The sequence below is a fragment of the Somniosus microcephalus genome, chromosome 13 (genome assembly GCF_052327205.1).
Source record: "Somniosus microcephalus isolate GS21.2 chromosome 13, FLI_Smic_1.0, whole genome shotgun sequence".
NCBI classification, from domain to species: Eukaryota; Metazoa; Chordata; class Chondrichthyes; order Squaliformes; family Somniosidae; genus Somniosus; species Somniosus microcephalus.
The window spans coordinates 35,997,334-36,021,951 of NC_140999.1; the positions used below are offsets into that span (position 1 = coordinate 35,997,334).

At 44.0% G+C, this 24,618-nt stretch overlaps 1 protein-coding gene across 3 annotated transcripts in view; it reads right to left on the reverse strand.

Annotated features, from left to right (window-relative positions):
- The window catches only part of slc1a6 (solute carrier family 1 member 6), a 142,186-nt gene that overhangs the window by 62,190 nt on the left and 55,378 nt on the right, over positions 1 to 24,618 (reverse strand). Inside the window, exons 1-2 of one of the 3 annotated variants that reach the window (XM_086004752.1) lie at positions 21,677 to 21,759; positions 21,364 to 21,563 (exon numbers count right to left, since the gene is read on the reverse strand). The gene's annotated coding sequence lies outside the window, so the exon portion shown is untranslated. Of the gene's footprint in view, positions 1 to 21,363; positions 21,768 to 24,618 lie in introns of those variants that run through there. The other 2 variants (XM_086004751.1, XM_086004753.1) reach the window with 2 other exon arrangements.

Here is a 24,618-nt window from a genome sequence, read left to right on the forward strand (position 1 = left end):
CTTTCATCCCCCCACTTTCCCAGCCTTGCTTAAAAATCTGTTCCATTTCCTGCTTTTTGCCAGATCTGACGAAAGGTCTCGAACTGAAACGTTAACTCTGTTTCGCTCTTCACAGATGCTGCCTGACCTGCTGAGTATCTCCAGCATTTTCTGTTTTTATTTCAGATTTCCCAGCATCTGCAGTATTTTCTTTTTGTGACAAAATGGTATGCTTTGTTTTGTAGTGAATTGTCTTGTGAATACAATCTGGAACCCTGTTTGCTTTAGCTATAGCTTCACGGCATTGGTCATGAATCTTTAGAGAATGATGCACTATAACACTCAGATTTTTTTTCATCACTGGCTTCAATCTGTTCTCTGTAGGGTGTCTTTATATTTAGCATTAGACCTGTACACATGCATAGCACTATACTTCCCTAGGTTAAACATCATTTGCCAAACACGGAGAGATCTACTTGCACTGGTTAAGCATCCTCTACAGTCCTAACATATGCACATAGCTTGGTATTGTACACAAAGTTGTTGTTCATTCCTCCAGCAACTACATCTAGGTGGAATGAAGTTAGTAAAGAACAAAAGGTCCTAACACCGATCTCTGCGGACATCATAGGTAACCGATCTCCGCAGACATCACAGGTAACCGATCTCCAGGCAGTCAGCCAATTCCCAATCCACTGCAGCCGATTACCACTAATACTAAAAGATTCCATCTTGTAGAGAAGCCTCATGAGGTACTTTATCAAAGGCTTTCTGAAAGTCCAAGTAGACAATGCCGACTGCAAGACGCACATTTCTTTGGACAGGGCAGGCAGGAGCAGGAAGAACCTGCCTGAAAGAGATACACCGATTTAAATTATATTAAAAAGATGTCAAAACACCTTCTGCATCACTTTCCTCCATTAATGCTAGTCATAAAGATGAACGTTTCAATATCTATAAATAACTTGGATTAGCAATTGCTGGGCTGAGGTGCAAAACTCTTTAAAGTGAGAAATCATGTTTGCTGCATTTTTTTGTGGATATTAATGCAATGTAGTGTTTACCCTCCTGTGCCTGGCTGTGTGAGAAAGCTCACCCCCAGAGGTAGAGTAAAGTACAGGAAGGGAAGAGAAAAGCTAGAGTTGGACCATGTAAAGGTGAGCGATAGGTGGAAATTTAAAGTGGAGTTAAACCATCTCCTGTTCCAAAACTGAATCCAGTACCCCACAAACTCAAAACCCTTTCATCTTCACCTCTCTTCCAACCACACCTTCAGTTGCCTTATGTCCATTTGTCTGTCTAGCTTTAAATGTGGCACAGAATCGTATCCCCAAGGACACTAGTCTTGAGGTTTTGCTTTTTTCCCAGCTCTCCATATATCTGTACAACACTCTTTCCTCAGGCCTACCAACGTCATTAGTTCCCACATGGATTACCACCACTATGACCACTCATCCAATCTCCCAGATGCCTATCTGCATGCTTCTTGACGTCTTTCAATCTTGTACCTGGAAAGCTACATACTGTACTAGACTCCAAGCCTCAGCCACAGATGTAACTGTCGATCCCCTTTCATTGAGGTTCCCACCACTAATGTCTGTCTCTTCCTATACTCATTGTCTCCCTCGCCACCCCCCCCGCCCCCCACACCAAATCCTGATACTACGATTTTACAGAGGGCCATGGTTCACATCATCTCTATTGACCTTCACTTTCCTTCAGAAACCACCTCCAGGATATCAGGGAAAATAAATTAATGTTTCCCAAAGTAGGGGATCAACAGATGTGGGAGGTAAGTCCATAATGGAACAAACAATTGTAGAGTGACTTTGGATGGAGCAGCCCTGATGGGTTGAACACCCTGGACTTTATGTTCTTGTGACACTGTTCCTCAACTAACCCCTCACATCACAAACCAGACTTCACTCTTCTTTGCCTGTCTCCTGGCTTCCTTTCTTTTTCTTGTCACTTTCTTCCTACTCTTCCTTTCCTCCCATTCTTATCTAGGTGTAACCATGCTATGGAAAGTCTGATCAAAACAATCCTCCCTGGCCTGTAAACTATTTGATGTAGAAACAGAAAATGCTGGAAATACTCAGCAGGTCAGGCAGCATCTGTGGAGAGAGAAACAGAGTTAACGTTTCAGGTCGAGGACCTTTCGTCAGAATTGGAAAAAGTTAGAGATGTAACAGATTTTAAACAAGTACGGGGCAGGGAAAGGGGAGGAAAGAACAAAATCGAAGGTCTGTTATAGGGTCAAAGGCAGGAGTGATTAAATGACAAAAGGGATGATGGTGTAAGGCAAAAGGAGATGGTAATGGGATAAGTTAAGAAACAAAAGATGAGTCTAGATGAGGTGTAAATGGGAATGGCAAAATCATCAACAGCTACCCTGTGAAAAAATAGGGGTAGAGGTTATGGTCTGAAATTGCTGAACTCAAATGTTGAGTCCAGAAGGCTGTAAAGTGCCTAACCGAAAGAGGAGGTGCTGTTCCTCGAGCTTACGTTGAGCTTCGTTGGAACAGTGCAAGAGGCCGAGGACAGAGAGGTCAGAGTGGAAGTGGAGCGAAGAATTAAAAAGCGACAGGAAGCTCGGGTCACCCAATCTGCGTTTGGTCTCCCCAATGTAGAGGAGACCACATCGTGAGCAGCGGAAACAGTATACTAAATTGAAAGAAGTACAAGTAAAACTATTTGATGTATTGCGCTGCTTCTTAAATTCAGCAATTCACTGCTCAAGTTTAGTAACTGAATGATAATTAATGCAGGCGTTTTTAATCTGCACCCTGCTCAAGTACACATGCATGTGCTACTCCACACTGGTCTCACCATGATACCAGACCATCTTTAAATAGCTTTCACCTTTGTCTTTAAAAATACTTCATAACTGAAATTTACTATCTCGCACCTTTCTTTTAACAAAAGAAAAAGGAAGCAGCTTTTCTTGGGTGGGTGGGTGGGTGGGAAAACAATACAGCAGCAATCAGGACTTAAACAAATGAAAAAAATGGATTCCTCTGGTACTCTGACCTTCCAGTCAGTGACTATTGAACCGTAGGCAGTTTCAATATGCAAATTGAGGAACAGGAATATTAGGAATTTCATTAGTTATTAAAATCGGTACCAAAAATCATACAATATATACAGCAGTAGAATCAATCATAATGGATACAAATTTTCAGAACAAAGCCAACCATAATAATGAAACTAATTATTATAAAAAGCAGAATCTAATTGCACAGTAATCAGTACCTAATTATTCCAACAGACAGAAAAAGAGCACAGGTAAACCTGCCTTTCTTACAGCAGTAACAAACCCAAGCCATATATTGACGAGCTCCTCCATAGTTGCATGGATTCAAATTTTTCATTTCTATTAACAGCCATAAAAATACAATCTTGGATATTTTCAACCAATAACTTAATGATCACTCATTAGCAAGAAATAGCAGCCTAGGAATTCCAGGAAAGTAGTTGCATGGTTGTACGGAACCTCTTCATGCCATTGCACAGTGAAAGAAAAAAAAACTTGCATTTATATAGCACCTTTCATGATCTCAGGACGTCCCAAAGCACCTTACAGGTTACAGCAAATTAAGTATTTTTGAAGTGTAGCCACTGTTGTAATGTAGGACTTGCAGCAGCCAATTTGGGCATAGTAAGCTTCTACAAACAGCAATGAGATAATGACCAGAAAATCTGTTTTTCTTTTTAGTGATGTTGATTGAAGGATAAATATTAGCCAGGAGAACTTCCCTCCTATTCTTTGAATCGTGCCATGGGATCTTTTATGTCCACCTGAGAGCGAAGACGGGGCCTCGGTTTAACGTCTCATCCCAAAGACAGCACCTCTGACATTGCAGCACTCACTCAGTACTGCACTGAAATGCCAGCCTGGATTATGTGCTCAAGTCGCTGAGTGGGACTTCAACCAACGACCATCTAACTCAAAGCTGAATATGCTATCGACTGACCCAAGGCTGACACCTAATGATAACATAGTGGCAGTGACCCTGCCTGAAAAGTAAATATTCAGTGGTGTGCAAATTCAGCCTGCATGGCCAGAATTACACTGTGTGGGGTGAAAATACATGGGGAGGAAGGGGTTAAGTTGTAGACGTGCACGGAGTGGTTGGAACACTGGGAGGAGCACTTTGGGAGAAGCAGAAGTCTGGTACAGCAGGAGAGAAAACTTGCTGCTGCTTAAAACAGGCAATGCAAGAAAGAACACAACTGGGAGCAGCAGTCATGTTTCCCCGGCCCTTTCGCTGAAGTTACGCCGGACAAGGGGGAGACTCCCTATGGAAATTCACTCCCTTGATCATTACTTTGTTATTCCTTAAGCAAAGTTTTCAATGTCCATGATTGGATGCCTAAAAATAATTAGATTTCTTTAGAAAACCATATGCTCTTGTAAAGTAGGCTGGGATATCCCGCACATACAGCAGAGTCAAATTTAATGGGATTAACCCTGATTTTTGTAGAATCCGTCCAAACTACAATTATAACCCTAAAAATTCTTGTTAAAGCAGAGTTGAGGGATTAACTCAGCATTGATTAGGATTAAGATGATAAAGATTATCCATGTACATTAGCACCACACCCCCCCTTCCTGTTTTACTGTGTTCTGGAGCTGCGATAAAATGTGTGCTATAGTATCCACACGGCGGGCCCCAGAGCAGCAGAATCAATAGTATTGATTAGCACTTTGTAACTGTAACCAATTTAAATCTCTGAAATAGCACAGGGGAGCCCAGGGCCATGGCTCACTCAACTGCTTGCCTCAACAATAGGCTTTATAGACAGAGGAAAGTAGAACTCACTGACCAGTTGCATTGAATTACTACTAGAAGGAATGAGATATAAGAGAGCCCGAAGTTATGGAATGGATGGCCTTTCACTGCCCCAAAGCCCCTGTAGCAGGCACGGGAGAAAATACAACAACTTGCATTTATATAGCGCCTTTAACACAGAAAAACATCTCAAGGTGCTTCACAGGAGAGTAACTCAATCAAGAAGGACAAGCACTGCAGTGTCATGGGGACATCTTCACCTCCAAGTTCCCCTCCAAGTCACACGCCATCCTGATTTAGACATATTATCGTTGTACCTTCTTCATTACTGGGACAATATCCTGGAATTCCCTACTTAACACCATTGTAGGCGCACCATCCGCAGAAAAACAGCAGTTGTTAAAGGAGAAGGCCCACCACCGCCTTCTCATGGCAACCAATGATGGACAATAAATGCAGCTTTGCCAGTGTTACCTACAACCCAAGAACAAGTTAAAAAAGACACTCAGGCCTGAAATTTCCTTGTAAAGAACACCCATTTGCAGGTAGTTTAGCAGCAGTAAGTGAAGGCAAGTGGGGTGGCAAGGTGTTCCCCGCAGGCCCGCCTCAAAAACTGCCCGTCAGGTTTTTGCCCTCATGAACCTGCCTTGATCACCTGCCCTGACCCAGCCCGACTGGATGTGAATGGCAGCAGACGGCGTGGTTATGTGTTACCCACTATTTCCCCCTGTTTCTGCCCTAAACCACCCTCGGGAATCTACAAAGATTGTAAAGGTTTATGGTTCCACAGAGGCGGTGGAGCAGATTGGAGGCCATAGCTTTAGGCAACCTGCAAGCTTTTACTGCGATTCTTGGAGCCCTTTTACATTTTAGACACATAATAGTATTTCAGAGTTTTAATGAGTACTAAAAACATTTTGTGGAAAGTAATGGATTTCCCTATGGGAATATCCTTGTTCCTGTATTATGAGGAGGAGGAGGATAATGAGGAGAGGATGGAAGCATCACAAAAAGTATCAATAGCCAGACCGTAGATCTCACCTCGGAGGCCATACCTTGACATTTCACAGGAGCAGTGAGTTAGAAGGCTGCACTTCCCCTTTGGGGAATTATGCCAGCTGCAGGTTGCACACTTGCAGCCCAGGTCAACAAAGAGAACAGTCTCTGTTAAAGAGACTATACTGCAGAATTTTTACTCAACCAGGTCCTTCCATGTAGTCTCAGGTGACCTCAGTCACATCAGTCAATCTGCTGTTCACCACTATTAAGAAGATACCCCTGTGCTTGCTGACCTACACTGGCTCTCAGTTAAGCAAAGCCTCGATTTCAAAATTCTCATCCTTGTTTTCAAATCCCTCCATGGCCTTGCTCCTCCCTATCTCTGTAATCTCCTCCAGCCCCACAACACCACCCCCCCACCCGAGATATCTGCGCTCCTCTAATTCTGCCCTCTTGAGCATCCCTAATTGTAATCGCCCAACCATCGGTGGCTGTACCTTCTGTTGCCTAGAGTCCTAAGCTCTGGAATTCCCTGCCTAAATCTCTCTTTCCTCCTTTAAGATGCTCCTTAAAACCTACCTCTTTGACCAAGCTTTTGGTCATCTGCCCTAATTTCTCCTTATGTGGCTCGGTGTCAATTTTTTGTCTTATAACACTCCTGTGAAGTGCCTTGGAGCGTTTTACTATGTTAAGGGCACTATATAAATACAAGTTGTTGTTGTTGTTATGAGCATCTTAATTTATTATCTTTTCTATGGACCTTGCCCACCCAAGAAAGTGAGCAGTCAACTTTTATAAACTAGTAGGATTCTCCCAGGTACAGGTGCCGTTGACGGTACTCATGGTATGACAACCCTCTCAATCTTATCAAGGGGAAGGGGTTTCATTCTATTAATGTGCAGCTGGTGTGATGCCAATCACTAAGTGTGCATATAAATGCATAACTCATAGGTCTGGGGGAACCTTACAGTACAGCTGGCAAAGGATCTCAAGAAATATCATGGCCTGCTGCATGTTGTACAACTATACCATTGAAAAAGGGTTAGTCCTTCCACGTGAGAATGAAGAGGATGAAAAGGAGAAAGAGGAGGAAAGACGGTAGCAAATTTATAAACAATTGCTTTCAATAAATATCACTCATGGCAGACGTCCAAGACCATGATCTCCTGAATGAGCTGGTACAATTGCCCAATGCTGACCACCATGCCCCAAAACAATAAGTCATTGACTCTTTCATGAAGCTGTCCTTCCCTTGCAGTATAATCATAAGGAACAGAGATCAGCATACTCCAGCAAAAAAATGGACAATCACACACTTTGACAGACAATTTTTTAGATTACTTGTAACAGAATTCGAGAGTTACTTTTGCTTCATACCACCATGTCTACCCCTTGTGCAAAATATTGCTTATTTCATCCTACATGGTGCTTACTGTCAGGAGGTTGAGAGGTGTGGATAAATCTTTTCTGCTAGAGCATTAGAGGACTGAAGTAATACTTGTCTTCTTGAAGGGCTCACTTCTGGCTGAATCTCATTTTCACTTGCAAGAGTGGCCTGACCCTGACACAAAGTTCCCTCATGCTGGCATCAGAGGAAAAGCTGAGTCACAATCCTGAAAGACAGCTGCATCTTAAGTTACCATATCCTGCAGCTCACCGGTGCAGGGCATTGGTTCATTTGGGTTCTCAATTGATGAGAAAACAGACCGAATAGTCTTGGAATTCATGAGCATTGGTGCTAGGATGTCTCGCAAGAAATTAATGGAAGTTGTTTCTGCCTTTTCAGAGGCAATGATTGCATTAGCACCTCCTCTGCCTTACAGTCTATCCTGGACTGCCACGCATGCAAGGCCTTCATTGTGTTGCAAATGTGGGTAGTGGATTCTTGCAACTTATCCATCATCTGCAGCACATTCATGAAAACCATCTGCATTGGTTGCTCCAGAGTTCTAATCTCCTGTATCATTTTCTGTTTGATGACTTAGCTCGAGATCTGGGTCCTTAGGCTCCGCAGCCAAGGGCAAGCATTTCTCAACCCTCTGGTCAGATTCGGATTCCTCCTCGTCTTACACTCCCAGGTCCTCCTGCCCACTGGTGCACTGTGCTTCACCCTGTGATACGCTCTAAGACTGACTACAACACTGGATGGCCCCGATTTTCTGGCAGCCGTCGGGCAGCTTTTCATGCGGCCGGGATCCGAAAATCGCGGAAAAAGCGGGTCGGGACCCCCCCCCCCCCCGCCTGATTCCCCGCCCCGTCCGACTTTCAGACCGCCGTTTCTCCGTCACCCGCTTCAGTCCCGGCCGCCGCTGGCGGGACTGCTCGTCGGAGCACTAATCACCAATGATCACCTTGTTAAGGAAGATTTTCCGGGGCCGTTGCGACTTTGGGGCTTTCCCCACATGAAACACGCCTGCGGGGAACCCTGCCGATGAGAGCTGGTGTGAAAACAGCTGGCTTGCTTGCTTGCAGCAGCAGGTCGCTGAGGGCGGAAGAGATTTAAATAGGCAGCATTTGCAGGCTGCAGGACCTTGTTGATCAAGGCTTGGGGAACTTTTTGAAGCCTTAGGAGCAGCTGTAGAAAGTTGGAGCCTCACACACTTCCAGTGTGAGCTCCTGGGAAGCCCCTCTCACCACCCTAACTCAGCACCCCCTCAACGGCGGCATCTGCCAGAAGCATGGGAGGCCTTTGGTACCTTCCCTTCCTGGCATTAGAGGATCTCCAACTGCAGAGGCGGCAGCAGCAGAACCAGGAACAGCAGGATGAGCACCAGGAGCACCAGGCTGCTGCTCACTCACCTGAAGCTGCACAGGCCAGAAGGGGCCAGCGCTTGGAAGTGGCTTGAGAGCAGCCTGCTGCGCTTTAGGGGGCCAGTGGGACCAGTTTCTGCACTGGCAGTCCTACTCAGAAGGACTTCCATGAAGATCTGGTTTCTCTGTTCAACAGATGGCCAATGCTCCTCAAGAGATGTCATTCTCTTATGAGCACTCACCATGTTTTCCGTACCCTGGCGAGTTATCTCCTGCATGGAGGTTGCCAACCTTTCCATGGTGATGCGTTCATGCGCCAATGACTCCACAAAGGCTCTGCTCATGGTCGCTATGGACTCCTCCATTCGCCCCACACTCGCAGCGACCCTGGAGACAAAACCTGCCAGAGACTCCTGCATCTGTGCATGGAGATCCATCACCTCTTCTCTTGCGGATGGACCCAGAGGCAGAGGGTCGACATGCAGCACAGCTGAGCTGAGCTGGCAGAGTCCTGCGCCCTCCGACGAAGACTCTCCACTGCTGTCCCTGTCTCCAGAATCTGCTGAGGCTCACTTGTCAGCTGTGAAACACCAGGTGACAACACTACTCTATGTCCCGAAGGTCCCCCCGAGGTGTGAGTGTCTGCACTGGTGCTGGATTCGCTTACTTCTACTGACGCTGCGCCCTCAGAGGTTGGAGCTTCCTCTGAGGAGTCTGGCTGCACAGCCTCTTCCTCCTCCACAGTGAGGACGGGGGCTCTGGATGGTACTGTGGGGGAGTAAAGGAAGGAGATAGAGATGTAATGCCAAGGTTCTTCTGGTGACTCCCAGCGAGTTGGCATCTGCTGACACCTGCATCCATGCAGCATTGGTCTCAGTGGGAGGCCTCTTCCTCCCTGACCTAGGGAAGAGGACCTCCCTGTGGGCCCTAACCCCATCCAATAATGCCTGCAGTGAAGCCTCGTCGAATTTGGAGGCAGCTTGGGGTCTGGCACTGGCCACAGCTGCTGCAGGCTCCTCTGCCATCCTGTATGGTTTGTTTGGAAGCCTTCAGAGGATGCAGTGCTTGCTATGGACCTTGAAAGCACCACGAATGATGACATCATAGTGTGGGGATTTCTGACTCGAATTGGACAATTAGCAAGGCTTCCCACATGCTGGGAATTAATTGGCCACTTGAGGGAAAATTGCGTGGAGCTGGCTGACACTTTTTTATGTGTGTCAGAAACCCCACATTCGGGGAAATCCGACCATTCCCCACACAAGCCGAAAATTGGGGCCGATGTATCGGAGTTGGTGCTTGAGTACACAAGGTGCTATGATGGTGCGAGTGAGGCAGGCATTAGAGTAGTGAAGGTGAAGGTACCAGGCTGCTCTTCTGACCGAGGTTCAGAGTCTTGCTGAGAATGACCTGGAATATATCAAAGAAAATAGATTTGAGTGTGGGGAACACTCATCATGGAAGTTGTAGTGATTATAAACATTGAAAAAAAGAGGCCTTGCATGTTCCTTAAAGGTTAGGATAGTACTCACAGAACTGCAGACAATTACTACTTTTACAAACCTGTGCCTGGCAGCTGATCTCCTACTTCCCCATCTCCCACTTTCTCTCCTGTGTGATGGCCAAGTAACTGCAGAGGTTTTCCATGTGAGCAGTCAGTTCTTCCTCCCATGGATATTTGAGGCCTCTGATTTTGAGCCACCTTTTCCATTGCAAGAGAATACAGAGTGAGAAAGGCACCTTCTGGCCACTACATAGCTTCTCCCAGATGTCTGGTCCATTTCTTGATGATAATGCTTTCAAGTGCAGTATTGCAACAATCCGCTCTCATTGGAGCATTATTCTGCTACCCTTGCTCTCAGACTCTAGGAGCTGGCTCATTGTGATGGTGAGATGGAGGTGTGTGGAGGAAGTGAGGGACATTGTGATCATTCACTCATATTTATTCTATTAATTACACAGTGAGGGCATGGTGGGTATGAATGTGAAGTATGCATTTAACAGTGTTTCAAGATGTACTCGTGCCTTTACCTACCTTGGTCAACCCCTTGAGGTCATTAAACCTTTTTCTGCACTATGCAGCAAATAATGGGAGATGACATTGTAAAGGGAGTGGCTCAGGCAGTCAAAGTCTGGCTTTCTTTTTTGATTGCCCTAATATCAGCCAATAGGACATCAACAGAAGCTTCTGAGAATCTGGGGCTCTTGCCACAGCAGAACCCCCCCAGTGCTGCTCCTTCTTCTGCCACTTCTATATCTTCCCCAATTTCCTGTGCCTTCAGCCCCTAAAGTAGCTGCAGCCTTTTAAACATTGCAGCTGCAACTGCATTGTACTCCCTCTCCATGGCAGTAAATCAGTTAGGAGTGGGAAGACCATGGAAACCCCATGCTGTGTATAAATTAAGGTCCTCCAGGAAAATGAAACGCATTTCAAGCAAGTTCACACGGGTGGGCAGAAATCCTGTCCCACAACTATCTCAGCGGGCATAGGAATGTTCAGCGCTGTGTGTGCAGTTTCTTATAATATCATAGTCTCTATGCAGTTTATTTCTGACACTCTGCATACAGCTTATTTAAATATTATTAGCCTGTGTACCCCAGTTTGCATTATACCATGTACAATTTATATTATATCAGATAGTCCGAGAATCTGTCTTCCCCAAATCCACTGGAAACTGCTATGCGCAGATTATATTTGTACAGTTTCTGTTGTCCTATATAGTCTGTGTGTCAGTACTTTCCTCTCATTCTCTGCTGCTTTTACAGTACTCAGGCATGCAGAAATGGAAAATTGCTTGTGTATTTGTTACACCAGATCCCTGCCAATTTTTTACTTCAACAAAATTTCTAGAGTCAGTTCCAATGAACACCGATGTACCTGGGTGGGTGTATTTAAATGAGGTGATAATAACTGTGCGATGCCATATGTTCTATTTTCCCTCATTACTGCCTCAGCAATGCTGGTTGTTAGGCACGCCTGCTTACAACAGGTGTCCAGCGTTGCTAGGTGAGGCAAATGCCTAACAAAATTTAAATGAACACCGTGGGCATTTCAAATGGATCCGAGTACCATCCATGTACATTGCCTTCCTGATTCTGTGATGTTGCCTGTCCCTTTAAGCTGCTGCAGGTGCTAGACTTCTGCAGCAGCCGCAGCCATTTTGCACCCCTTTACTGACAATCTCCCAGGCACGCACAGAAATTTGGAGCCCAGCAAAATTATCATAATTAACTTGACCCCAGAAAATGTGACAGGGTGAGCACTAATCAACTGGCAGATGGATAGCTCGCTCCACCACACTAACGGCAGCAATCACACTGGCAAAATAAATCTTACTGTCAGTGTCTAATTGACATTATATCAGCTTATATAATTCATGTTAGATCATTTGTGTACTTATTTATAATATAGACAGGCTGTGTGCACTTTATAGTAAACAGTCTGCATTAGATCAGACAGAATGCTTGCAGTTTACATACGCTAGTTTGTGTTGTTACGACTGACAAAATACTTGTTTTGATAGTTAATTTTCACAACTTTGTACCATTTCCAGATATTTGCACTCCTCCACTGTCACAAACCCTTTGTCGATTATTTGCATTTCACTTACCACTCATTGTTTCACTCAGGAATGCACTCATCTGTGTTGGAAATAGCAGATGCTCTTTAGATTCTTTTCAATGAGGAAATGTTTTGAGGCAGCAATGTTACAGGCACAGCACCGAGTGGTGTGCATATCATGAGTGCCAGACTCTGCTCACTACACAGTACCAATATCCACCAACATAAAAGGAACGGACTGTCAACCTTCTACCTAGAGACTTTTTTCTTGTACCACCCAGTGAACTCGTGCTGTGTGAGTGACAAGAAAGAAAGTAGGTCACAACAAAACATTCATCAGCCTTGATCTGCCTTCAATACACTTTCAACTCAACTTCAAAAGTAAAGTCAATGCACGTGTTTCAAATAGCCAGACACTGTATGTATGTTTATGTAGTACTGTACAAACCTTTATCTTTCGGGTGAACTTAAGCATCCTGTGAGTGGTGCAGTTGCAGGGACCCCTCTGAACCAAAAGGGGAGGAGGTGGAGAAGAGGCAGATGCCGAACCATGTAAATGTCTGATATTTTGACCTCACTCACTCTATTTGTTTTCTTTATGAGTATAAAGATAGATGACAATTGATTTCAGTGTAATGGTATAAAGTACAATCTCAGCAGACTCAAATTCTGAAACAAAGTCTTACTGATTATAGGAAATTAGGAAAATACAGAACTGTTAAAGGATCTGCAATCCATATGGCTAGTCCGAAAAACATTTCCTTCTTTTTTAATTCGCTTATGGGATTTTGGGCATCGCTGGCAAGACCAGCATTTATTGCCCATCCCTAGTTACCCTTGAGAAGGTGGTGATGAGCCGCCTTCTTGAACCGCTGCAGTCCGTGTGGTGAAGGTACTCCCACAGTGCTGTCAGGGAGGGAGTTCCAGGATTTTGACCCAGCGACGATGAAGGATCGACGATATACTTCTAAGGCAGGATGGTGTGTGACTTGGAGGGGAACTTGGAGGTGGTGGTGTTCCCATGTGCCTGTTGCCCTTGTCCTTCTAGGTGGAAGAGATCGCGGGTTTGGGAGGTGCTGCCGAAAAAGCCTTGGCGAATTGCTGCAGTGCATCTTGTAGATGGTACACACTGCAGCCACGGTACTCCGGTGGTGGAGGGAGTGAATGTTTAAGGTGGTGGATGGGGTGCCAATCAAATGGGCTGCTTTGTCCTGGATGGTGTCGAGCTTCTTGAGTGTTGTTGCAGTTGCACTCATCCAGGCAAGTGTAGAGTATTCCATCACACTCCTTACTTGTGCCTTGTAGATGGTGGAAAGGCTTTGGGGAGTCAGAAGGTGAGACACTCACCACAGAATACCTATCCTCTGACCTGCTCTTGCTGCCACAGTATTTATGTGACTGGTCTAGTTAAGTTTCTGGTTAATGGTAACCCCCAGGATGTTGATGGTGGGGGATTCGGGGATGGTAATGCCATTGAATGTCAAGGGGAGGTGGTTAGACTCTCGCTTGTTGGAGATAGTCATTGCCTGGCACTTCTGTGGTGCGAATGTTACCTGCCACTTATCAGCCCAAGCCTGAATGTCGTCCAGGTCTTGTTGCATGTGAGCATGGACTGCCTCATTATCTGAGGAGTTGTGAATGGCACTGAACACTGTGCAGTCATCAGCGAACATCCTCACTTCTGACTTTATGTTGGAGGGAAGGTCATTGATGAAGCAGCTGAAGATGGTTGGGCCTAGGACACTGCCCCAAGGAACTCCTGCAACGGTGTCCTGGGGCTGTGATGATTGACCGTCAATCACCACAACCATCTTCCTTTGTGCTAGGTATGACTCCAGCCAGTGGAGCGTTTCAATCACCCACTCCCTCAAATATTTAATTCTCCCTTAAATATTCCCACATTGTCTGCCTCCACTGCCTCCTTGGACTGTGCACTCCAAATATTCAGCATCCTCCGTGTAAAGCAATTAAATCTAAACAGTCTGTGCAATTTCCGTCTTCTAAGCTTGAACCGAGTTCCCTGGTTCTAGAGTTTGAGATGGACCTGAAACTGAATCAGCCACATCTGCCGACGCGGTAGCCAACTGGTCCTGCTGGCTTTTTGGCACCTGCATGGGGTGGTAGCCGGATGGACTGGATATGATGTTGTCTTGAGACACAGCAGCTTCATCTGTGCCTACTCCAGCCATACCCTGCTGTTGTGCATTGATCGGTGTGTCAGACCTGTGAGCAGCAATGTGGTTTATGAATCTCTTCCTCAAGTTTCTATCAATCTAATCCCCAAGCATATTTGAAGCTGGACATGAAACGGTCTTGCAGTGTGAGCATTCACAAGTGATACTATTACAGTGGCATGGGCCCTATTGAGGGCCCATGCCACTGCAAATGGCCTGGGAGTTGCCACCTCATGGAAGACTGCAGCCCAAGGCAAAAGTGGACTCTTTCAAACACTTAGCCACAATCTGCAGCATATTTTTCTTTATATTTTGGCCAGGCACAAATGAGCTGCTTGGATTGCCTGAGGGGGTAGGAGAGGAATTTTCCAGAGTATTTTTTCCCTAATTGGCCCTGATTTTTTTGCCTCTCTTGGGAGATTACATGGCTTTGGGGGGTGGGGGTGGTGGATGAGAAATGTCTAATCATGATGCTCCAGCTATCATGAGAGTGGGGCAGGCTTGATGGGCTGGCTGGTCTTTTCCTGTCCATCAATTTTGTATGTTCATATGAAGATTTTGCTAACATAGCAATCTCTTTTTATAAAGCATTCTTTGGGAGGTCCAAAGTCCTAATCAGCCGAGAAAGGAACCAAGCTAGCCCTCTAACTAGCAGCTTTCTGCTCTTTCACTACTGTCACTGCTTGTTCCTCCTCATGCATGTTCTCTTACTCTCATGGTTCTACCTTCTCTAGCTGATTAACTGAATCCTCTGGGATGGATGTCACTATGCTGGTCCTTGCAACAATTGGCGTGAATGGCACAAGGCTCTGTGGTACTGGGTTGCCCTAGCATTGCTGGCAGGTTGTTCTTCCAGGCATACAAACACAGAAACTATACTGGCTGAAAAAGACCTTTTCAAACAGTGCTTATGTTGCACTTGATTGTATGATTGTGCATGAGTGAATGGAGGAGACACGAGTGAATGGAGGAGACACAAGAAGAGCTGGATGGTGCTAGACCTTAGCTTGGGGTTGGCCACCAGTTTCACTCATTCTTTGCTCAGAGTTCAGGATATCCAGCTTGGCCTCTTGAGAGGGTGTCATGGGCTTGACATTTTGGTGACTTCCTCTAGTTTAAGTCTGCTGCGAGTCCTTTCTGTTATCAGCATCTTGTTCTGGAAGCAGAGAAGCTGTCTTCAGATATTGTAAGTTTAAGTTACTGCCCATTCTGCAGCCTATTAGTGTGTGAATAAATGAACATGCATCATGCAGTTGAGTTGTGTTAGAAGGATTTGCTGTGAGAACTCCCTTAAAGATTTCATTGTGACAACAGTTTCAGTTGTAAATTGCCGAATGAACTAGTGCCCTGTGCAGTATTGACATGCGCGGTAAGCATTAAAGAGCTGCAACGTTGTCTGAATGTTTTGGATGTGGCAGCAGTAAAAAAGTTGCAGGTTAGGAGGAAACAATTTGTCCCATGCATGATTGCAGCAGCTAATTGATATAGGAATCTGTTGGGTAGCCTTTCCTCTGCCATCTCCTTCCTCATTTGGAGCTAATCCTCCGGATGTTGTTAACATTCACCTGTCTGCAATTTCTTGCTACGAGTTTTGAACAACTCTTTTGCAGGTTTCTCTTCTTTTCTTACTGAATCCAGCATGATTTCAAGCACAAAACCTGGGCCTGCAGAATCCTCCATCTTCCTGTAATTTAGTAGCAGGTGAGCATTCAGCCTTTTAAATTCATGCAGCAATCCTTAAATTCTTGTCATCTGTGTAAGTGGTCCCTCTGGCAACTCATTGTATGGCTAGAGCTTGCTCAGGATAGATAAATGATGCTAATGCCAAATAAAACATGGAAATAGCCAATTGAGGAAAGTTGGCAAAATCATGCTCATTGTACAGTTTCTTGATCTCTGAATTATAGTCCCCTATTATCATAAGAACATAATAAATAGGAGCAGGAATAGGCCACTTGGCCCCTCGAGCCTGCTCCGCCATTCAATAAGATCACGGCTGATCTTGGACTCAAAGCCACTTTCCAGCCCGCTCCCCATAACCCTTCACTTCCTTATCTTGCAAAAATCTGTCTATCTCTCTCCACCTTAAATGTATTTAATGACCCAGCCTCCACAGCTCTCTGGGGCAGAGAATTCCATAGATTTATGACCCTCTGAGAGAAGAAATTCCTCCTCATCTCAGTTCTAAAAGGGCAACCCTTTATTCTAAAACTGTGCCCCCGAGTTCTAGATTTCCCCACGAGGGGAAATATCCTCTCTGCATCTACCTTGTTGAGCCCCCTCAGTATCTTATATGTTTCAATAAGATCACCTCTCACTCTTCTAAATTCCAATGAGTATAGGCCCAGCCTGCTCAACCTTTCCTCATAAGTCAACCCCATCATCTCTGGAATTAACCTAGTGAATCGTCTCTGAACTGCCTCCAATGCAAGTATATCCTTCCTTAAATAAAGAGACCGAGACTGTATGCAGTACTCAAGGTGTGGTCTCACCAATACCTTGTACAGTTGTAGCAGGACTTCCCTGCTTTTATACTCCAACCCCATTGAAATAAAGACCAATATTCCATTTGCCTTTTTGATTACTTACTGTACCTGCATGCTAACTTTTTGTGTTTCATGTACAAGGACCCCCAGGTCCCTCTGAACTGTAGCATTTTGTAATCTCTCTCCATTTAAATAATAGTTTGCTTTTTTATTTTTCCTGCCAAAGTGTATAACCTCGCACTTTCCCACATTATACTCCATCTGCCAAATGTTTGCCTACTCAATTAGCCTGTCTATATCCCTTTGCAGGTTCTTTGAGTCCTCTGCACAACTTGCTTTCCCACCCATCTTTGTATCATCTGCAAACTTGGCTACATTACACTCGGTCCCTTCATCCAAGTCATTAATGTAGATTGTAAAATTGTATCATTTTGAAGCGGAATAATACTCTTGCTCCTTTGCAAATTAATACTCATATAATTTATAACTCAGGTATAAAACTTAAAAGCAACGAGTGAAGATTTTAAAACAAATCAACTGTGAGATAGTACTCAACAAATCTCAGCTGAGGACAAATTAAATACCGTTAAGAACATTCTACTGAGCATGTAGGATAAATACAGAACAACAACTAGTGAGCACAGATTAAAGCAACATGGCCTGAAATGGATAAATAAGACAATTAAAAAAATGAACTCTACATAGCCTGCAGGGAGAAAGGTGATAAAAATCACTAGAAATAATACAGGAACCTCAAAACAAATGTTAAAAAGGCAGTCAGAGAGGTAAAGATGAAAACAAAAATGAGTTCTTGAAGCCAAATGCAACAGTAAGAAATTCTTCCTACATAATGACAGCAAGACGGTTATCAAAGAGGAATTGAGATTCCTTAAATATACATATGGGGTTGAAATTTTGAAACCTGATTTTGGACATTATAAACTAAAATATGGTATTCCTAGGTTTATACTGTATTGTCCTATCAAGGCACCCTACATTATTTGCTTTTCCCATTGCCTCAGTAGGCTGTGTGTGGACCTTCAATGTTTCATCCACTATAACCCCCGAGCCCTTCTCCTGCTTTTAGAATGTAATCCTGCATGACGTACATATGCCTGGAATTACCCAGATCCAACTGCACCACACTGTATTTACCTACATTGAAGGGCCTCTGCCACACATGGGTCCATTCTCCCAATGTAATGTATTGGCTTGTATCTATTTATTTGATCTAGATGAGTGAAGAGTACATGGAAGACAATTCTGTCCTAAGCAGATGGAAAATCACATTAGGTTTCATTGAAATACATTATAATATTTAAATTATGGTTACTTTTCAGTGAGACCACTTTAGCCTGATCTAAAAAATCTGCTGGAAAAATTGCACTTGGCACTATCGTGGTATGGATCGGAGACATATTTTCGATTCCCCCGGTACCTATTCTACTCATACACCATTAGCCTGAGCAACTGGTAAACATATCCTATTATTCTTCCCATCTATAATTAAGCACATTGTTCTTTAATCTGTTTTGATTTTACCAGACTGAATGTCTATTGTAGGTCATCCACACATCCTTAAATATTTCCCATTTTTCTATTGTAGATTTACCAACCATTATTATGTTTAAACTTTTTGAACTCATTTTGCATTCCTTTGAAGTCCGCGCTTTTAAAGTTGTTTATTTTTGTGTCATTGTTAATTTTTGTTCATCCTCAAGAGTATATCAGTTCTAATAATATTATGTTCACTGGATCCCGAATGCTTCTCTACTTTTACATTAATATCAGACCAGGGACATTAATCAAAATTAATAAAATTATTAGATCCAGAACAGCCTGTGTGGGCTGTGCGACATACTGAGTAAAGTAGCAGTCGTATACCAACTCTGCAAACAAGAACTTATTCTTGGGTGTCCTCGGTTAGTTCTTCTTAGTCCCTTACGATTCAAATTCTGGTCTTCAGATAATTGCCTTATTTTCTTTAATATCTGTAACAAATTATATTATCTTTGGTGTGCTCCTTCATCTAGGAGGGTGATAGTTAAAACTTCAATCCAGATAGCGTCTCAAAATTTAACAAATAAAATGTGACTTTTACCTATTCATGAATTACCACCAAAAACCTAAACAATGGCCCAGAATTTGCTGAGGAACTAACGGCAAGTTAAATGCTCCCGCTGTTATTAGTGTGTAAAATTAACCCAGCAATTTGTGGCAAGGAAAAGGTGCGCCGTGAGTTGCAAATCGCCACAAATTGCTGGACGATTTGCGCCATTCCACCGCTAGCCTCATAAAATCGGAACTCGCCGTCAACCTCTCCAACAGTTTCAAGAAATTGCTCCATTTACGCTGTTAAAATGAATTAAACTCGCCGCAAAAAGTTTGGGCTGGTATTTAACAACGGTAAGGACCCTTTTAATTATGAGATTTATGTTCCTACAATGCCACTCAACCTCAGAGGCCCAGAAAGGGAACAATTGAAACTGTAGAGTCTCACTTCTGCAGGTAGTAAATTGTTCCTAGAGGTTTTTAAAATTTAAAATGTTTTAATTTTTTTCTTACTTTTCCTTTCTGTCTCTTTTTCTCCCTCTTGTAATCCAATCTTTTTTTCCCTCTCTTTATTTCTCTTTCCCTATCTAATTTGACTCTAATTCACCCTATTTCCTCCTCCATCATTCCTGTTTCTTTCTCTATCCTTAAATTTCATTCGTTAAGGAGATAAGACTGTTGGTCCTGTCGATCACCAAGGTCCCACAGACTCTGCTGCCCTTGCCACGCAACTAGCAACTCAGGTCTTGAAAGTTCCAATTGACCCAACATCCATAGCCTTTTGGGGGAGTAAGTTTCAGATTACCACCACCCTTTGTGTGAAAAAGTGCTTCCCAATTTCACTCCTAAATGGCCCAGCTCTAATTTTAAGATTATGCCCTCTTGTTATGCATCCCCACACCAGAGGAAATAGTTTCACTGTATCTACCCTATCGAATCCCTTAATCATTTTAAATACTTCAATTAGATCACTTCTGAACCTTCCAACTCAAGGGAATACGAGCTAAGTTTATGCGACCTCGCGACATACCTGTAATTTAACCCTTTAAGCCCTGGGAGCTCTATTCTAGTGTAAAGAGTCCCAATTTCTCTAGTCTTGTCTCATAAGTAAAACCTTGTATCCTTGATATCATCATAGTAAACCTCTCCATGGCCTTGACATGCCTCCTAAAATAGGGCGTCCAAAATCTAATTGTAGCCAAACCAATAATTTGTTTAGCATTGTTAAATTCTCAGTAGAAAAACCCAAATGAAGGTTCTGTGTTATAGTTGCTGACCTACACCCTTCAGTATATCTTAGATTTGGTGACATTTACTTCTCAGTCTTGCTTAAATTTGGTAACCTAAACCTTTCCATCTCTCTTAGATTTGGTGACCCATGCCTTTCAGTCTGTGACATATTTGCTGACTTGCATACTTCAATCTGTCTTGGATTTGATGACCTTCACCTCCGAAATTTATGTACCTAAACCTTACAGTCTCTTAGATTTTAAGACAAGCCCCTCGAAGTCACCTTGATTTGGTGACCTGCACTGCTCAATCCATGCTAGATATTATGACTTTAGCATATAAAAGTATCTTAGATTTAAGAAGCACCTCTCAATCTGTTAGATTTGTGGTTTGCATCTCTCAGATTTGTGACCTGCACCCCTCAATCTCTGTTAGATTTCATGACCTGTACCTCTAAGCTTCCATTAGGTTTGCTGACCTGTGTCTCTCAGACTTTGGGACTTAACCTACATCTCACAGGGTATCTTAGATTTATTGACCTGCGCGTCTCTGTCTCTCTTAGACTTGTGTACCTGTGCCTCTCAGTCTATGTTAGATTTGACAACTTATGTCGCAGTCTCTTATAGATTTCTGTACTTGCATCTCTCAGTTCTTGTTACAATTGACCCATGACTTGCAATCTACGTTAAATTTGATGATCCACACTTCTCAATCTCTCAGATTTGGTAATCTGCACCTCTCAGTGTTTCTATTCCCTGCTAGATAGCATGACCTTCATCTCTTGATCTCCCTTAGCTTTGGTGACATGTTGTCTCTTGGTCTATGTTGGATTTGATCAAATGCAATTCTTCGCCTTTGTTATATTTGGTGACTTGTACCTTTCTGTATCTCTGAGACTTTGTGACTTGCATCTCAGATTCTCTTAGATTTGATGACCGGTGCCTCTCTTAGATTTGGTATTTGCCTCTCAAAGTATCTTAGATTTCTTGAACTGCAACTCTCTTGCCCTCTTGGATGCCTACATAATTCAGTCAGCGCTGTACAGAGACCCAGGCATAAACACAATAGAGTCAGCACTGTATTGAAAGCCGTGCACTAAACACAGAGGTAGCACTGTTAAGAGAGCTGTGCACTGAACACAAAAGAGCAAGTACTGTAACAAGAGCTGCCTACATAATGTTATATTCCTATGATTGTTTGAATATTACATCAAATATGAACGAATGACTTGAATTCTTGGAAGTTGTTCTTTTTCCAGCATATATTTAGTTAAATTTTACCATTCAGAACAAGAGCAGACAGTCTTATAATTTCACCAATTCTTTAGTCTTACTTACATGAGCAGTCACACTGATGTTGGCTCTTTTTTCTATTAATGGACAGTAGACAACTGTTGCATTAGCTGAGCGTTCACTTGTTGATCTTTGTTGTTGAACTTTTCAGTATGTGTGCTAACGATGTACAAACGATGTACAGAGAAATGAAGCTAGTTCGGGAATCTCTTCAGACTGGTTTCAAATTCTTTTTGTTTTGTCCTCTGTTGGCAGAGAATTGCATTACAAAATCACCATTACAGTCTTCCAGCTCAGTAAGCAACAGCAGTAAATAGTACAGGAATGCAGAGTCTCTATCTCTTCCTTTTGCTCTCACTCTCTCTATCACATACTCCAGAATGGTTCCACAGAGGACAGTCAATACGCATGGTAAGCTCCGAAAAATAGAGCCGAGCCTTTCTGTGATTGAAGTGGGAAGGCCATTAGCAGTTGATGCTTATCAACAGCCAATCAGCAAGTCCTGGAATTAGCAGCTGCTACAATGCTCATTATCCCCCTCTCGCTCTCAGTGCTGGAGGTACCTCAAAGAGCGGGTGATAATGAAGACAGAATGCCAGTGTGAAGCAGACAAAATGTTACTGTGAGCTTCTATTTATGAAACAAGTGTATATTTCCCTCCATTCAGAGCTTTGTCACTCAATCTCCATTTAAATAAATTTTAACACTGAAATGAGAACATTCAAGACCCGAACACAAAATGGATATTTGCACTGTAATGCTATTTATAGTGGAACATATAGATATAAAAGCCCTGATTTTAACTCGGGGTGGCAGTTGTTCCGGCGGGCGGGCAAAGCGGCCGACAAATCATTCCGACCTCGGCAGCATGAGGCCCAAGAAATTTTAACTCCCGGCATTTATTTGCACATGAAAGCGGCGGGAAAGAGCATCTAGCCGCCGGGCGGGAGGGAGCGGAATGTTGGGCGGTCGGAGGCCACCGCCAGGGACAGAAAGGAATTGTCTTTGGTACTCAGGCAAGTGTTTGGGAGGGGGTAAACCTGGGGCATGGGAGACATAAACTGGTGTCTCTCAGTTTCTCTTGGATTTGCAACCTGCCCCCCCTCAGTCTCTGTTAGATTTCATGACCTGTGCCTCTAAGCCTTCATTAGGTTTGCTGACCTGTGGCTCTCAGTCTTTGACACTTGATGACCTGCCTGCCTCTCAAAGGGCATCTTAGATTAGGAAAAGTAACAACAAAAAAAGTTTCTTTTTTGGGCATCTTCGAAGAGGAGTAGGGGAGCTATCCCCGGTGTCCTGGCCAATATTTCTCCCTCAACCAGCATAACAAAAACAGATTATCTGGCCATTTTCACATTGCTGTTTGTGGGAGCTTGCTGTGTGCAAATTGGCTGCCGTGTTTCCCACATTACAACAGTGACTCCACATCAAAAGCACTTTGTTGGCTGTAAAGTGCTTTGAGACGGTGGTTGTGAAAGGCGCTATATAAATGCAAGTCTTTCTATCCTCGGTTCCGCTTCCCACAACAGGCTTCCCTGCGCAGACTTCTGGTTAAAATGGCAGTCGGAGCCCGATGTGTATTTTTACAGAAGGATCTTGCCGGCTTCTGCCATGTATCCCTCTTGTCTGCTCAGAAGAGCAGGTTAAAATCGGAACCCATGGGAAGACAGCGGGACCTTGGTGGGTAAGACCCAAGGGAGATTTTAACTGGAGGGAGATTTTAACTGTCTTGACCTTTTTCTCCAAGGTGCTCAAGGGTTAAAATCGCCCCTAAAGCCTCCCACTTCACTTTCAGCTCAACATTGAAGTTCATAAACCAGAAAAAGATGGGAGTACATTGTTTACACTAGTTCATGTTATAGGAAAAATAATGACCAGATGATAAATATTAATGAAGCAAAGCCTTATTTACATTGAGATGGAAATGATTTGTTGTATCAATGAACAACACATAGGAGTCCCTAGTACTGCAGTATACTGTGCGACACATTTCCAGCTGAGAAATTCTGTTCCCTTTTTGGCACAAAATCATGCAGTCTGGGTGGGAGGTAGGTATTTGGGGTGGCACCTGTTTCCGCAGGGTATCTGCCCTTTACAGTCCATGTTCAAAAATTCTAATAGAAGGCAGGCGCTTTTTCCAACCCCTCCCCCTCCCCCGGTCATGACATCACAGTAAGAAACAGGACTGAAGGTCACCACCAGAAATGTCGCAAGTTCAATGAGCGTATGGCCAGTGTAATGAAAGTTTGCATGATGCAGGTATACTTTAATAAAAAAAAAAGTTTAAAATTCATTTTATGGGATATGGGCGTCACTGGCAAGGCCAGCATTTATTGCCCATCCCTAATTGCCCGCGAGAAGGTGGTGGTGAGCCGCCTTCTTGAACCGCTGCAATCCTTGTGAAGGTACTCCCACAGTGCTGTTAGGGAGGGAGTTCCAGGATTTTGACCCAGCGACGATGAAGGATCGGCGATATACTTCTAAGTCAGGATGGTGTGTGACTTAGAGGGGAACTTGGAGGTGGTGGTGTTCCCATGCACCTGCTGCCCTTGCCCTTCTAGGTGGAAGAGGTCGTGGGTTTGGGAGGTGCTGCCGAAGAAGCCTTGGCGAGTAGCTGCAGTGCATCTTGTAGCTGCAGTGCATCTTGTAGATGGTACACACTGCAGCCACGGTACGCCGGTGGTGGAGGGAGTGAATGTTTAGGTGGTGGATGGGGTGCCAATCAAGCGGGCTGTTTTGTCCTGGATGGTGTCGAGCTTCTTGAGTGTTGTTGGAGCTGCACTCATCCAGGCAAGTGGAGAGTATTCCATCACGCTCCTTACTTGTGCCTTGTAGATGGTGGAAAGGCTTTGGGGAGTCAGGAGGTGAGACACTTGCCGCAGAATACCTAGCCTCTGACCTTCTCTCGTTGCCACACTGTTTATGTGGCTGGTCCAGTTAAGTTTCTGGTCAATGGTGACCCCAGGATGTTGATGGTGGGGGATTTGGCGATGGTAATGCCATTGAATGTCAAGGGGAGGTGATTAGACTCTTGCTTGTTGGAGATAGTCATTGCCTGGCACTTCTGTGGTGCTGTTACCTGCCACTTATCAGCCCAAACCTGAACGTCGTCCAGGTCTTCTTGCATGCGGGCATGGGCTGCTTCATATGTGAGGAGTTGTGAATGGCGCTGAACACTGTGAAGTCATCAGTGAACATCCCCATTTCTGACCTTGTGTTGGAGGGAAGGTCATTGATGTAGCAGCTGAAGATGGTTGGGTCTAGGACACTGCCCTGAAGAACTCCTGCAGTGATGTCCTG